A 13,602-nucleotide genomic window follows, 5' to 3' on the forward strand; every position below is an offset into this window, starting at 1 on the left:
AGGTGTGTGTGTGTGTGTGTGTGTGTGAGAGAGAGAGAGAGAGAGAGAGAATGCTGGGCAGACGGGTAACGGAACTGAAGAGCAGGGCACCAGCCTCCAAGAGTCAGCAGATGTGGCCATGTCCCCACAGCCCAGGGCTGGCCGAGGCTGCTGACCCGGGTGAAGCCGTCCACCCGTCCCCTGAGGCCTCCCCAGCCCCTGGCCTGCAGACACCTGCAGGGGTTGAGAGTTTCCCCTTAGGTTACCACTTTGTTCAGTTCTCGCCCTGTCGCCCCTTCCCCAAGCAGGGGCTGCTGTATCGGGGTTCACCTGCAGGAAGCTGGGAGTTGTGTGGGTGTGGGGGGCTGAGCCCAGGGACCCCGGAGCCTTGGGTTCAGTCCTTGGTTGTCACAGCCTGGAGGAGTTGTCAGAGTCAGTTTGGGGGTGCTGGGGGGATGTCCCAGGAACTCGAATGTTTCTCATGTCCGGGTCTGGGGGTCAGTCACCCTAGGAACCCTGCCACCCCAGTGTGTGAAGCATTTTCAGCTTTTCAGGCCTCAGCTCCCCCTCCCCGCAGCCTGGAGGCGACTTGGGGAAAAAGTCCAGGAGGCGGGTGACTAGCCCAGCAGACTCCTCTCGCCTCTCACCCCCAGCTCCCGGGATCAGTCAGGACGGTGCTCTGAGCATTTTCACATGTGTTTGAGGTTTAGAGATGAGACCTGGTGGAGAGCTAAGTAAGTTAAAATCCGCCTAAGGTGGTGGGCGGGGGGTTTAGGAACACTGCTAGCGCTCTCGCCTCTCACGCCCCAGGTCCCGGGATCGGATCCCCGGGATCCGAGTGTTTTTCCCCCTGCCTCCCGCAGGGGGAAGTAGGGAAGGAGATAGGTAGGGTAGGAAAGGAGGTAGGAGGTAGGTAGGGAAAGGAGGTAGGAGGTAGGAGGTAGGAGGTAGGTAGGGAAAGGGGGTAGGAGGTAGGTAGGGAAAGGGGGTAGGAGGTAGGAGGTAGGTAGGGAAAGGGGGTAGGGTAGAGTAGGAGGTAGGAAGGTAGGAGGTAGGACCTAGGAGGTAGGTAGGTAGGTAGGGAAGGAGGTGGTAGGTAGGTAAGGAGGTAGGTAGGTAGAGCCTCCCTGATAGGACCCCCCCAGGATCCCCCTAGACACTTAGGACCCCCCCAGGATCCCCTAGACACTTAGGACCCCCAGATGCTTTTAACACTTGGTCAAGCTTTGCTGCCTGAAGGAGACTTATAGGCAAAAATCCGCGTAGGGTGGGTGGGAGGGACAATAGAAACATGCTCAGCGCTCCCGCCTCTCACGTCCCAGGTCCCGGGATCGGATCCCCCCAGGAGACAAGTGTTTTTCCTGCTTCTTGGGTCCTGCAGGACACTTGTGGGCAAAAGTCTGAGGAGGGTGGGAGGGAGGCCCCATAGGAACACTGAGAGAGCTCTCGCCTCTCACGTCCCAGGTCTCAGGATCGGACACCCCCAGAAACTTTTTCACACTTGCTTGAGCCTTAGCCCCAGCAGCCTGGAGGAGACCCAAATGGCCTCGGAGGGTGGCGGCTGGCTCAAGAGCCCTGTGGAGGCGACTTACCTCGAGTCCCAGGTCTCCAGTTCAAGCTGCTGTAGGAATTGCACTGACAACATGAAGCAGTTTACTTTTGTCAACGTGTTTTATTTTCATGAACTCTTGTTCAGTAAAGACCAGGAGAGGAGGGAGGCCCCTAGAAACCTGTTGTTTAAACCACAGAGAAACTTACAAACCATTAAACCTCTCCAGGTCTTTGTTTTTCAGGCAGAAACTGCAAGTGTCTGCAGGGCGTCCTCTGTCCTCTGCAGCTTGACTCCAGCCTCCTCTGCCATCCAGACGGCTGAGAGCGGCAGGAGGGGACAGGGGCTGAGTGACACAGCAGGAAGCAGAGAGAACATAAAAGTGAGGAAGATCCCAGCCCTGCTGTTCCCTGAGTTCTCGGCAACAAGTCTGCCGTGAACACAACCAGTCATTAATGATTTTAATTTTCAGCCCCAGAGGGGGAAGGACAGGCTGGAACAGGGCAGGAAATGGGTCCCAGAATAAAACCTGACCTGTGTCCCGGGCCCTGCGGGATCGGCACCGGCTCTCTGACTACCCGGCACGGCAGCTGGTACCGGGGTTTTGAGTGCAGCCGAGAGACACATCTTAGAGCTTTTCTGAGGAGGAAGATTTAAAAATTCAGGAGCATCTGAGGGACCAAGAGAACTATAGTCAAGTGTCCCAGGGACCCATAGGGTTCATCTGAGGTTTCTGGCTGTGGGGGGAAGAGTTTGAGGGCTGCTGAGACCAAGGTTGCCCCATGGAAAGCCCAGGCCATTGCAAGACTGCTGACAGGGCCCCCACCGCTACTCACCCCCAACAAACAGGACAGCTGCACCATCTCTGCTTTGCTACAGAAGATTTCACAGAGGCAGGAGACGGCACATACTGTGTTGTCCTTTGTGGAGACGCCGCTCCTCTTCCACCACTGTCTCCTGTCTGTCCCGTCCCGGCGTCTCTTAGGTGTTTTCTCCTCCTTCCCCTCTGGTTAGCCGGCTTCTCCCCCGGGTGAAATCTATCCAGCTCACTCGTTTGAAGGTCTTTGCAAACCTTAATCACTCCCCCATGAGGCCCAGCTGAGACCTGCCTCACCTTTCCTCCCGCTGCAGGCTGGGACCAGGGCTCCATCCCTGGTTCTTATGCGCGGAGATCTGGGAACTCCAGCAGGTTCCACACAGCCCAGCAGCACAGCAGAGCTGCTCAAATCGCTATTTTTAATTATTATTTTTTGCCTCCAGGGTTATTGTTGGGGCTCGGTGCCTCCACTATGAATCCACTTCTCCTGGAAGCTATTTTTTCCTCCCTTTTGTTTCCCTGGTTTTATCATTGTTGTATATAGGGGAAGACAGAGAAGGGGAGAGAAAGATAGACACCTGCAGAGGTGGGGAGCAGGAGGCTTGAGCCAGGATCCTTATGCTGGCCCTTGTGCTTTGTGCCAGGACTGCTTAATCCAATGCACTACCAAGCAGCCCGCTCAAATCATTTTTTTTCCCTATAATGGAGTTGGAGCAGTGCAGGAGACAGAAAGGGACTGACCCATGGAACAGAGACGGGGAAACAAAGGCAGAGCTCCAGGACTCTGTGGTCATCCCACCAGGAACCCGGCGCCTCAGCCTCAAAATACTGGTGTCTGCCCAGTGAGCCCTGTCTCCTGACTCTCTCTAGCCTACAGGAAGGAAGCTTCCAAGAACAGATCCTGTGAGCAGACTGCAAACACCTTGCCCAAAGCAACAACTAGTCCAGACCAACTGACAGCACAGTGAGAACAAGGCCCGCCCAGCAGAGGCCCTGCTGGGTTATGTCGCCGCCTTGTGGACACGGAGCAGAATGCACCTTATGGGAAACTAGAGCCAACCAAAGGGCTCCTGTATTTCTCCCAATATTGTCTTCATTTGCTTTTCTTGACACAGAGCCAGGGAGAAAAGCAGACAAATAAACAAGAGAACACTGTCTGGTTAAAGCTCTCGGTGGAGCCAGGGATTGAAACTGGGTTCTTGAAGCCACAGGCATGAAAGTCTTTGGCAGAACTCCTAAGATAGCTCCTAAGCACAAGGTAATCTTATTCTAAATATTTATATTTCATTGTATTATTATATTAAACTATCAAAAGAGAGACAGAGATACAGAGAGATTGATGCTAGGTACTAAGCTGTCCCCCAATCCAAGACTTCTTTTAGAATATTTTTATTGACTAATATTTTTAGTAATGAGACGTAGGTTCAAAGAGAGAAAGATGACAACCACTGGCCAGTCACTTCTCCCCAAGCTCCTTTTTGACTCACTACTTGGATATATTTTATTGTTATGTGTAGTGATGAGAGCTAGAGACACAGAAAGATACAGAGAGAGGGAGATGGGCAGGGGCAAATAGCATACTGCTGATGCAAAGAGACTCTATACCCGAAGCTCAGGGTCCTGCAACACCATGACTCAGGGCTGAGCAAGGCTCTGGTGAAAGAAACAAAAACCATATTTATATCCTATGTATCTGTATAGCAGAGACTGAGAGCAGAGCACTGCCCAGCTCAGACTGATGCTGGAGAGCCGGGGATTCAGCCTGAAGCCTCGGAACCTCGGGCAGGAAAGCTTTTTTCTTAACCATTAAGCTACCTCTCCAGACCCCAAGGACTTATATCTACAGGAGCCCAGTGTGTTGGTTCAGGCCCAGAATGGAGCAGCCTGACACACTGCTCAATGCAGGGCACTGATGCTGACACCTGAGAGCCCCAGTTCCATTCCCTGCCCTTCCCAGGCCCAACTGCTGTGAGCACCCCCTTTCTTGACTTACTTGGCTAAATACACAAACCTGTTTCTCCCTGTAGAAAAGAGTGACTTCCTGTGCGGCATGGCAAATAAACTCTCCAGCTCCCTGGCCAACAAGGACCCCTTGTACTGCCCCAAACTCTGCTCCTGCTGTATGGACTTTCTCCTTTCCTAGCACTGAGCAACCCAAGCCAGTGGGATTTCTCTCTCTCCCTCACTGTCTCTCTCTGATTTTTTTTCAAATAGCATCAATCTAGGATGTAACCTTTTCAAGATGTTATTTATTACAACCACAGACCAACAGAGAGAGAGAGAGATTCAGAGCATTTCTTTCTCAGATAAAGCTCAAAGGAACTCAGACATCACCATTCAAGGCCCTGTGCACTGACCCACCTCCTGGGACACCAGAGGCCTTTATATGAAGGAGGGGGGCAGCTCAGAGCTTCCTGGGTCAATAGCTGCAAGGGAATGAACCCCCTGAAGGATTCCTGCTGGGATGACCTCCACCCTGACCCCAGGCTCTGTGCACAGCTTGGGAACTTTGATGCATTTTCTGTTTCATGGCTGAATAACAAGCACCAGCCTTGTCCTTCATTCTACCAGTTCAATCCCCACCAGGACCTGTGAGAGTTACTGCAAATATGCTTTTCCCCAATTATCCCTTTCTGTCTTTCTTTCTGTCTTTCTTTCTTCCATTTGTTCTGATCTGTACTTTTTTCCACTGTTTTTTTCCTTCTTATTCTTTCTCTCTCTTTTAAAACTAGAGCACTGATATGGTGGTGGGGTTATTGAACCTGGGACTTCAGAGCCTCAGGCAGGAGAGTGTCTTTGCATCACCATTCTGCTATCTGCCTCCACCAGCTTTTCTAGTCTGGATGCCACTAGGCTGATTGCTGAGGCTCTGTGCCAGCACTAGGAAGCCAGGGTGGCCCATGGCTTCCCTAACCCCTCCCCAACACCCTCCCATTTATTCTTTCTCTCTGAAATCAAAGTCTACTGAGAAATTAAGAGGAAGGGGTGAGATAGAGATGTGGAGAGAAAGAGAGACACCCACAGACCTGCCTTACCTCCAGCTGCAGGTGGGGAACGGGGTTCCAACCCTGGCCCTTGTGCACAGAAGTCTGGGAACTCCAGAGGGTTCCTCACAGCCCAGCAGCCCAGCACAGGTGCTCAAATCCCTTTTTCCCTGGCAGGGGGTTGGAGCAGTGCAGGAGACAGAAGGGGACTGACTCATGGCACAGACACAGGGGGAGCAAAGGCACAGCTCCCGGACACTACTGTTCCAGTGGCCACCCCACCAGGCCAGGGAACCTGGCGCCTCAGCCACGCAAGCCTGGTGCTCTGCCTAGTAAAGCCTGTCTCCTGCCTCAATCTAGCTCCTGGGACGGAAGCTCCCAAGAACAGATCCTGTGAGCAGACTGCAAACACCCTGCCCAGAGCAACAATTAGTCCAGACCAAGGGGCGGTGCAGTGGGAGCAAGGCCTGCCCAGCAGGGTTCCTGCTTGGGTTATGTCGCCGCCTTGTGGACACGGAGCAGAATGCACCTTATGGGAGACTAGAGCCAATAAGGGCTTCCGTATTTCTCCCAATATTCGCTTTTCTTTTCCTGACACAGATCCAGGGAGAAAAACACACAGAGAAGCACCAGAGCACTGTCAGCTGTAGCTAAAGGCGGTGCCAGGGGATGAAACTGGGTTCTTGAAGCCACAGGCTTGAAAGTACTTGGCAGAAGAAAGTACTTGGTTCTTGTGCATGGAGGTCTGGGAACTCCAGCAGGTTCCTCACAGCCCAACAGCACAGCAGAGATGCTCAAATCGCTTTTTTTTGCCTCTAGGATTATTGTTGGGGCTCAGTGCCTCCACTACAAATCCACTGCTCCTGGAAGCTATTTTTTCCTCCCTTTTGTTTTCCTGGTTTTATCACTGTTGTAGTTATTGTTACTGATGTCATTGCTGTTGGACAGGACAGAGAGAAATGGAGAGCAGGGAAAGACAGAGAAGGGGAGAGAAAGTTAGACACCTGCAGACCTGCTTCACCTCTTACAAAGCGACACCCCTAGAGGTGGGAAGCAGGGGGCTTAGCCAGGATCCTTACACAAGCCCTTGCGCTTTGTGCCACGAGTGCTTAGCCCAATGCACTACCACGCAGCCCCCTCAAATAATTTTTTCCCCTATAATGGATTTGGAGCAGTGCAGGAGACAGAAAGGGACTGACCCATGGCACAGAGACGGGGAAACAAAGGCAGAGCTCCAGGACCCTTCTGACTCTGTGGTCATCCCAACAGGAAACCTGGTGTCTCAGCCTCAAAAGCCCGGTGTCTGCCCAGTGAGCCCTGTCTCCTGACTCTCTCTAGCCTACGGGAAGGAAGGTTCAAGAACAGATCCTGTGAGCAGACTGCAAACACCTTGCCCAAAGCAACAACTAGTCCAGACCAACAGCACAGTGAGAACAAGGCCCGCCCAGCAGAGGCCCCGCTGGGTTATGTCGCCGCCTTGTGGACACGGAGCAGAATGCACCTTATGGGAGACTAGAGCCAACCAAAGGGCTCCTTTATTTCTCCCAATATTGTCTTCATTTTATTTTCCTGACACAGATCCAGGGAGAAAAGCAGACAGAGAAACACCAGAACACTGTTCAGCTCAAGCTAATGGTGGTGCTGGGCATTCAAACTGGGTTTTTGAGACCCAAGCCATAAAAGTCTTTGGCAGAACTCTTAGCATAGCTCCTTAGCACAAGGCCTTCATAGTTTAGATATTTATTGTGCTGTTATATTTAGCCATGGGGAGAGAGAGAGCGAGCGAGAGATACAGAGAGAATGGTGAGAGCTACTAAGCTGTCTCCCAGTCCAGGGGCTTCATTTAATATCTTTCTCTTTCTCTACTTTTTAAATATCTTTAGTAATGAGAGATAATTATAGAGACAGAAAGATGAGGACTACTAGGCAGTCACTTCCACCCAAGCTTTTTATTTGCTTACTATTTTATCACATTTTATTTCATGGTTATGTTTAGTGATGAGAGCTAGAGATACTGAAAGATACAGAGGTAGATGGGCAGGGCAGACACCATAATGCTGATGCAAAGAGACTGTCCAACCTGAAGCCCTGAGGTTCCTGCAACACCAGGACTCAGGGCTGAGCAAGGCTCTGGAAAATAAAATAAAATAAATAAATAAATGTGTGTAACAGAGTGTGAGTTTGTTCTCTCTGAGTTGAAAGTACACTGAGAAGTGGAGAGGAAGAGGTGAGATAGAGATGTGGAGAGAAAGAGAGGCCCCCGCAGGCATGGCTCACCTCTCCTCCTCCTGAAGGGGGGAAGGAACGAGGCTCCATCCAAGTTCCTGTCCACGGAGTCTGGGAGCTCTGGCGGGTTCCTCAGAGTCCAGCAGCCCAGCACAGGTGCTCAGATCACTTTTTTCCTGCCAGGGGGTTGGAGCAGTGCAGGAGACAGAAGGGGACTGTCCCACGGCACAGACACAGGGGGAGCAAAGGCAGAGCTCCAGGACCCTCTGTCTCTGTGGCCGCCCCACCAGGCCAGGGAACCTGCCGCCTCAGCCTCACAAGCCTGGTGCTCTGCCTAGTGAAGCCTGTCTCCTGACTCTCTCTAGCTCCTGGGAAGGAAGCTCCCAAGAACCAATCCTGTCAGCAGGCTGCAAGCACCCTGCCCAAAGCAACAACTAGTGAAGACCAAGGGGCAGCTCAGTGAGAACAAGGCCCGCCCAGCAGGGGCCCTGCTGGGTTATGTCGCCGCCTTGTGGACACGGAGCAGAATGCACCTTACGGGAGACTAGAGCCAACCAAAGGGCTCCCGTATTTCTCCCAATATTCTCTTCATTTTCTTTTCCTGACACAGATCCAGGGAGAGAAACACACAGAGAAACACCAGAACACGGTCAGCTCGAGCTAACGGTGGGACCAGGAATGAAACTGGGTTCTTGAAGCCACAGGCATGAAAGACCTTGGTAGAAGAACTCTTTAAGATAGCTCATAAACTAAGGACTTTTTTACTTTTAATATTAGTGATTTCTTGTATTATTATATTTAGCTATGGGGAGACAGAGTGTGTGTGTGTGTGAGAGAGAGAGAGACAGACAGACAGACAGAGAGAATGATGGTACCTATGAAACTGTCTCACAGCCAAGGAATTTCTTTTAAAATATTTTTACTTTACTTTGTTACTACTCTGAGTAATGAGACGGGTTTACAGAGAGAAAGCTGATAACTACAAGGCAGTCACTTTCACCCAAGCTCTCCTTTGTATTTAATATATTTTCATATGTTATTTTCTTCTGATGTTTAGTAATGGAAGCTAGAGATACAGAGAGAGTGAGGTGGGCGCGGGTCTAATCATAATGCTGATGCAAAGAGACTCCCATGCCTGGAGTTCTCTGGGTCCTATTTGGAGACTCGAATCCCTGGGCATTTGAGATGACAACAAGAGGAAATGAATGAGACAAGATTGATTTCAGAAGCTTGTACACATCAAAAGCCAACTACCCAAAGCTAATCTTTCTACATCACAGATCAGACAAATGAGATTGATGCTGATCATTTAGAAAGAACTCGTATAGCTTAACAAGAGGGGGGAAATATCCCAGTGAGAAGTGGGGCAAAGAACTGAACAGGCAGCTCTCCAGTAACAGGTATGTATGGCCCCTGACACAGGAAGAAATGCTCCACATCACTTGCTATGAGACAAAGGCCAATAAAAGCTACACTGAGGGGACCGGGTGGTGGCGCACCTGACTGAGCGCACCTGTTATAATGCGCAGGGACCTGGCGTGGAGCCCCCAGTCCCCACCTGCAGGAGGAAGGCTTTGCAAGTGGTGAAGCAGTGTCGCAGGTGTCACTTTGTCTCTTTCCCTGTCTATCGCCACCTTCCGTCTCGGTTTCTAGCTGTCTCTACTCAAGAAATTATTAAAGATTAAAAAAAAACTAAACTGAGATTCCCCCTATACAAAGAGTCAGAGGAAAGAGAAATAAAAGATTAAATTCCACTGACAAACCCTAAAAGGTAAAATGCCTCAGAGTAAATCTCACAGAGGAGAAAACTCTAAGACATTGCTAAAAGAGAGAGAGACTGACACACAGAAATGGAAGAAAATTCCTTGTTCCTGGATGGGAAGCAGCAGCAATATGAAAATGTTCATTCTACGTCAAGAGATAAAAGGCAACGATCAGATGCTTTCACTCGTATGTGAAATCTAGAGACCTGGGACTCATGAAATTTTAAAATAAAACAGAAATGAACAGTTTCTAAGATCTTGTGAGAACTATAACGATCTTTCCGAGGTGGCAAGGTAGGGACACAGAATTTGAGTGACAGGAGTGGTGTGGAGCGAGACCCTGTAATCTTCCAGTCTTGTAACCCATTATTAATCCCAAACAGTAAGAGAAAAAATCAGGGGGAGGGGGAGTTAGGGAGAGTTCTGCTTCTCTATTCATGAAGCTTTCTGCCTGCAAGTGGGGAGCTAGGTCTTGAACCCAGGACCCTGCATGTGTTGTGTGTACTCACATGGTTCACCACTGTCCACCCCTCTCTTATTTTTATCTTATTGAATAGAGAAAAACCAGGAGGGAGATGGTACAGGGTAAAGAAAGGGAGAGGGAGAGGGAGACGGGGAGAGAGGCCTGCATCGACACTTCATGGCTTGTGAAGCTTCCTCCTTGCAGGTGGGGACCAAGGATTTGAACCCAGCACTTAGCACACAGTAATATCTGCACTCAATTCACGCACCAGTGCTTGACACACTTGGTAGAGAAAATGTCAACCTGAGGGTGGGGGTAGATAGCATAATGGTTCTGCAAACAGACTCTCATGCCTGAGGCTCCAAAGTTCTAGGTTCAATCTCCTATACCACCACAAGGCAGAGCTAAGAATGATCTGTTTTTTTAAAAAGTACAAACAATGTGAACTTGATTTCAACGGCTAATTCTGAAACCCGTACATTGTAATGAACCAAAATCACTCCGGTTTACTAATAAACCACAAAGTCAATGATTTGGAAGGCCTGCTCCTCCTATCTTCTAGTCTTAAAGAGGAAAATATTAGACATCTGTGCAATGGAGGCAGGAGAGGCCTCATTCAAAAAGACAGCAAGAGAGTGAGAGTCAGAGAGAGCGCGTTTCTTGCTCAGATAAATGTCAGAGGAACTCACCACCCAAGGCCCTGTGCACTGACCCACCTTCTGGGATACCAGACCTTTGTATCAAAGGGGGGCAGCTCAGAGCCTCCCTGAGTCAACAGCCCCAAGGGAATGAACTCCCTACAAGGATCCAGCTGGGGTGACCTCCACCCTGACCCCAGGCACTGTGCACAGCTTGGAACGTTTATGGCAGTTTCTGCTTGCTGGTCCAATGACAAGCACTGGCCAACTCCTTCATTCTAGCAGTTCAATCCCCAGCAGGACCTGTGAGGGTTCCTGTACATGTGCTTCCCCCCATTTCCTATTCCTGACTTCCTTTTATATCTCTTTTTGTTTGTACTTGTTTATTATTAATTATAACCCTTTTGTTGTCTTTTTTATTTGTCAATTATTTTTCTCATTTCTTTACTGGGGGGTTAATGGTTTAGAATTGGCAATAAAATACAGTCATCTATAAACTCCATTTTCCACATAACAATTCAACCCCTTCTAGGTCCTCCTCTGCCAGCAAGTTCCCTGAACCCCACCACAGTCTTTTACTTTGGTGCAACACAAAATCATTTCTATTTTATCCCCCCTTCCACTTCTTTCTTTCTTACTTTCTTTAATTTTATTTTCTTTTTATTTTTTTAAGTGGAACACTGATAAGCTCAGGTTTGTATTCGTACATGGCACTGAACTTCAGAGCCTCATGCAAGAAAGTGTCTTGGCATCACCATTATGGTATCTCCCATTTTATTTTGGATACCACTAGGCTGAGTGCTGAGGCTCTGTGCCAGCATTAGGAAACCAGGGATGCTGGGCAGCATTTCCTGCCACCACCCCCCGCGACCACCTCCCATTTGTTATTTCTCTTTCAAGTCCACTGAGAAATTGAGAGGAAGGGGAGTGACACAGACGTGGAGAGAGAGACACACGTAGACCTGCCTTACCTCTCTTCCCCATGCAGTTGGGGAACTTACGGAGCTCCAACCCTGGTCCTTGTGCACAGAAGTCTGGGAACTCCAGCAGATTCCTCACAGCCCAGCAGCTCAGCACAGGTGCTCCAATCATTGTTCCCGGAAGTGGGTGGGAGCAGTGCAGGAAACGGAAGGGGATCGATCCATGACACAGACACAGGGGGAGCAAAGGCAGAGCTCCAGGACCCTCTGTCTCTGTGGACACCCCACCAGACCAGGGAACCTGGTGTCTCAGCCACAAAACCCTAGTGGTCGGCCTAATGAACCCTGTCTCCTTTCTCTTTCTAGCTCCTGGGAAGGAAGCTAGAACAGATCCTGTGGACAGACTGCAAGCACCCTGCCCAAAGCAACAACTAGTCCAGACCAAGGCGCAGTGCAGTGGGAGCAAGGCCCGCCCAGCAGGGGCCCTGCTGGGTTATGTCGCCGCCTTGTGGACACGGAGCAGAATGCACCTTATGGGAGACTAGAGCCAACCAAAGGGCTCCTGTGTTTCTCCCAATATTGTCTTCATTTGCTTTTCCTGACAGAGATCCAGGGAGAAAAGCAGACACAGAAACACCAGAACACTGTCAGCTCAAACTGAAGGGTGTGTGGGGAACTGAAACTGGGTTCTTTTCAATTTTTTTATTGATTTTTGAGTAGAGACAGAGAGAAATTGTGAGGGGAGAGGGACTAGTGCAGAAGAGAGACAGAGAGAAACCTTCAGACCTGCTTCACTACTCGCAAAGCTTTCCCCCTGCAGGTGGGGACCAGGGGCTTGAACCCAGATCCTTGTACACTGTAATGTGTGGGCTTAACCAGGTGCGCCACCACCTGGCCCTCCAAAACTGGGTTCTTCAAGCCACAGGCATGAAAATCTTTGGCAGAACTCCTAAGCACAAGGTCTTCTTATTTTATTGTATGAACTCATCCCACATTCAAACATGGGTCACACAAGGTATAATTTTTCTTTTTTTTAACCAGGACAGTGGTCAGCTCTAGCTTATGATGGTGTTGGGGATTGAAACTGGGACCTTGGAGCCTCAAGCATGAGAGTATTTTTGCATAAACATTATGTTATCTATCCCTGCCCTCATATTTTAAATAGTTATATTTTACTGTATTATTATAATTAGCTATGGAGACAGAGAGAGAGGCAGAGATACAAAGAGAATGATGTCTAAGCTGTCTCTCAGCCCAAAGGCTTCTTTTTAAAAAAATTATTATTATTTTTTTATTATTTTATTTTATTTATTTATTCCCTTTTGTTGCCCTTGTTGTTTTTTATTGTTGTAGTTATTATTGTTGTTGTCGTTGTTGGATAGGACAGAGAGAAATGGAGAGAGGAGGGGAAGACAGAGAGGAGGAGAGAAAGACAGACACCTGCAGACCTGCTTCACCGCCTGTGAAGCGACTCCCCTGCAGGTGGGGAGCCGGGGTTCGAACTGGGATCCTTATGCCGGTCCTTGCGCTTTGCGCCACCTGCGCTTAACCCGCTGCACTACAGCCCGACTCCCCCCAAGGGCTTCTTTTAAAAATATTTTTATTTTTCATTACTTTTTAAAATATCTTTAGTAATGAGAGATAGGTATAAATACAGAAAGATGATGACTATGAGTCAATCACTTCTGCCCAAGCTGTCCTTAATTACTTACCATTTTATAACATTTTAATTTATTTTATTGTTATGTTTAGTAGTGAGAGCTAGAGATACAGAAAGATACAGAAAGAGTGAGATGGACAGGGGTAGATATCATAATGCTGATGCACAGAGACTCTCATATGAAGCTCTGAGGGTCCTGCCTCACCATGATGCAGGGCTGAGCAAGGATCTTGTAAAAAATAAAGAATAAATAAATAAACAAATAAATAAATGTGGGGGGATTAGAGAGTGAGACCAGAGCACTGCTCAGCTCAGATTTATGCTGGAGAGCTTGGGATTCAACCTAAAGCCTTGGAACCTCAGGCATGAAGGCTTTTTACATAAACTTTAAGCTATCTCACCAGCCTCCAAGTTTAGATGTTATTAACTGGCAAAGATCCTGATGACAATATTAAAAAGAAAAAAAAAAGTAAAATCCATGATAGTGGGAATGCCATTATGTTAAGCAAAGGCATCTCTGTTTAATTAATTAATGTTAAAGTTTCTATGTGCTTTTTAAACAATTCGTATTAACTCCAAAGAGAGGAGAGAGAAGCCAACTGT

The 13,602-nt window shown here is 48.9% G+C and overlaps 1 long non-coding RNA gene across 1 annotated transcript; it reads right to left on the minus strand.

Annotated features, from left to right (window-relative positions):
• Positions 1 to 1,631: 1,631 nt before the first annotated feature.
• LOC132537050 (uncharacterized) lies at positions 1,632 to 2,625 on the minus strand. Its single transcript, XR_009548558.1, has 2 exons — positions 2,440 to 2,625; positions 1,632 to 1,848 (listed from the first exon to the last, which is right to left on the minus strand). It is a non-coding gene; the product is annotated as an uncharacterized LOC132537050 (long non-coding RNA).
• Positions 2,626 to 13,602: the final 10,977 nt, after the last annotated feature.

The sequence above is a fragment of the Erinaceus europaeus genome, chromosome 2 (genome assembly GCF_950295315.1).
Source record: "Erinaceus europaeus chromosome 2, mEriEur2.1, whole genome shotgun sequence".
Classification (NCBI taxonomy): domain Eukaryota; kingdom Metazoa; phylum Chordata; class Mammalia; order Eulipotyphla; family Erinaceidae; genus Erinaceus; species Erinaceus europaeus.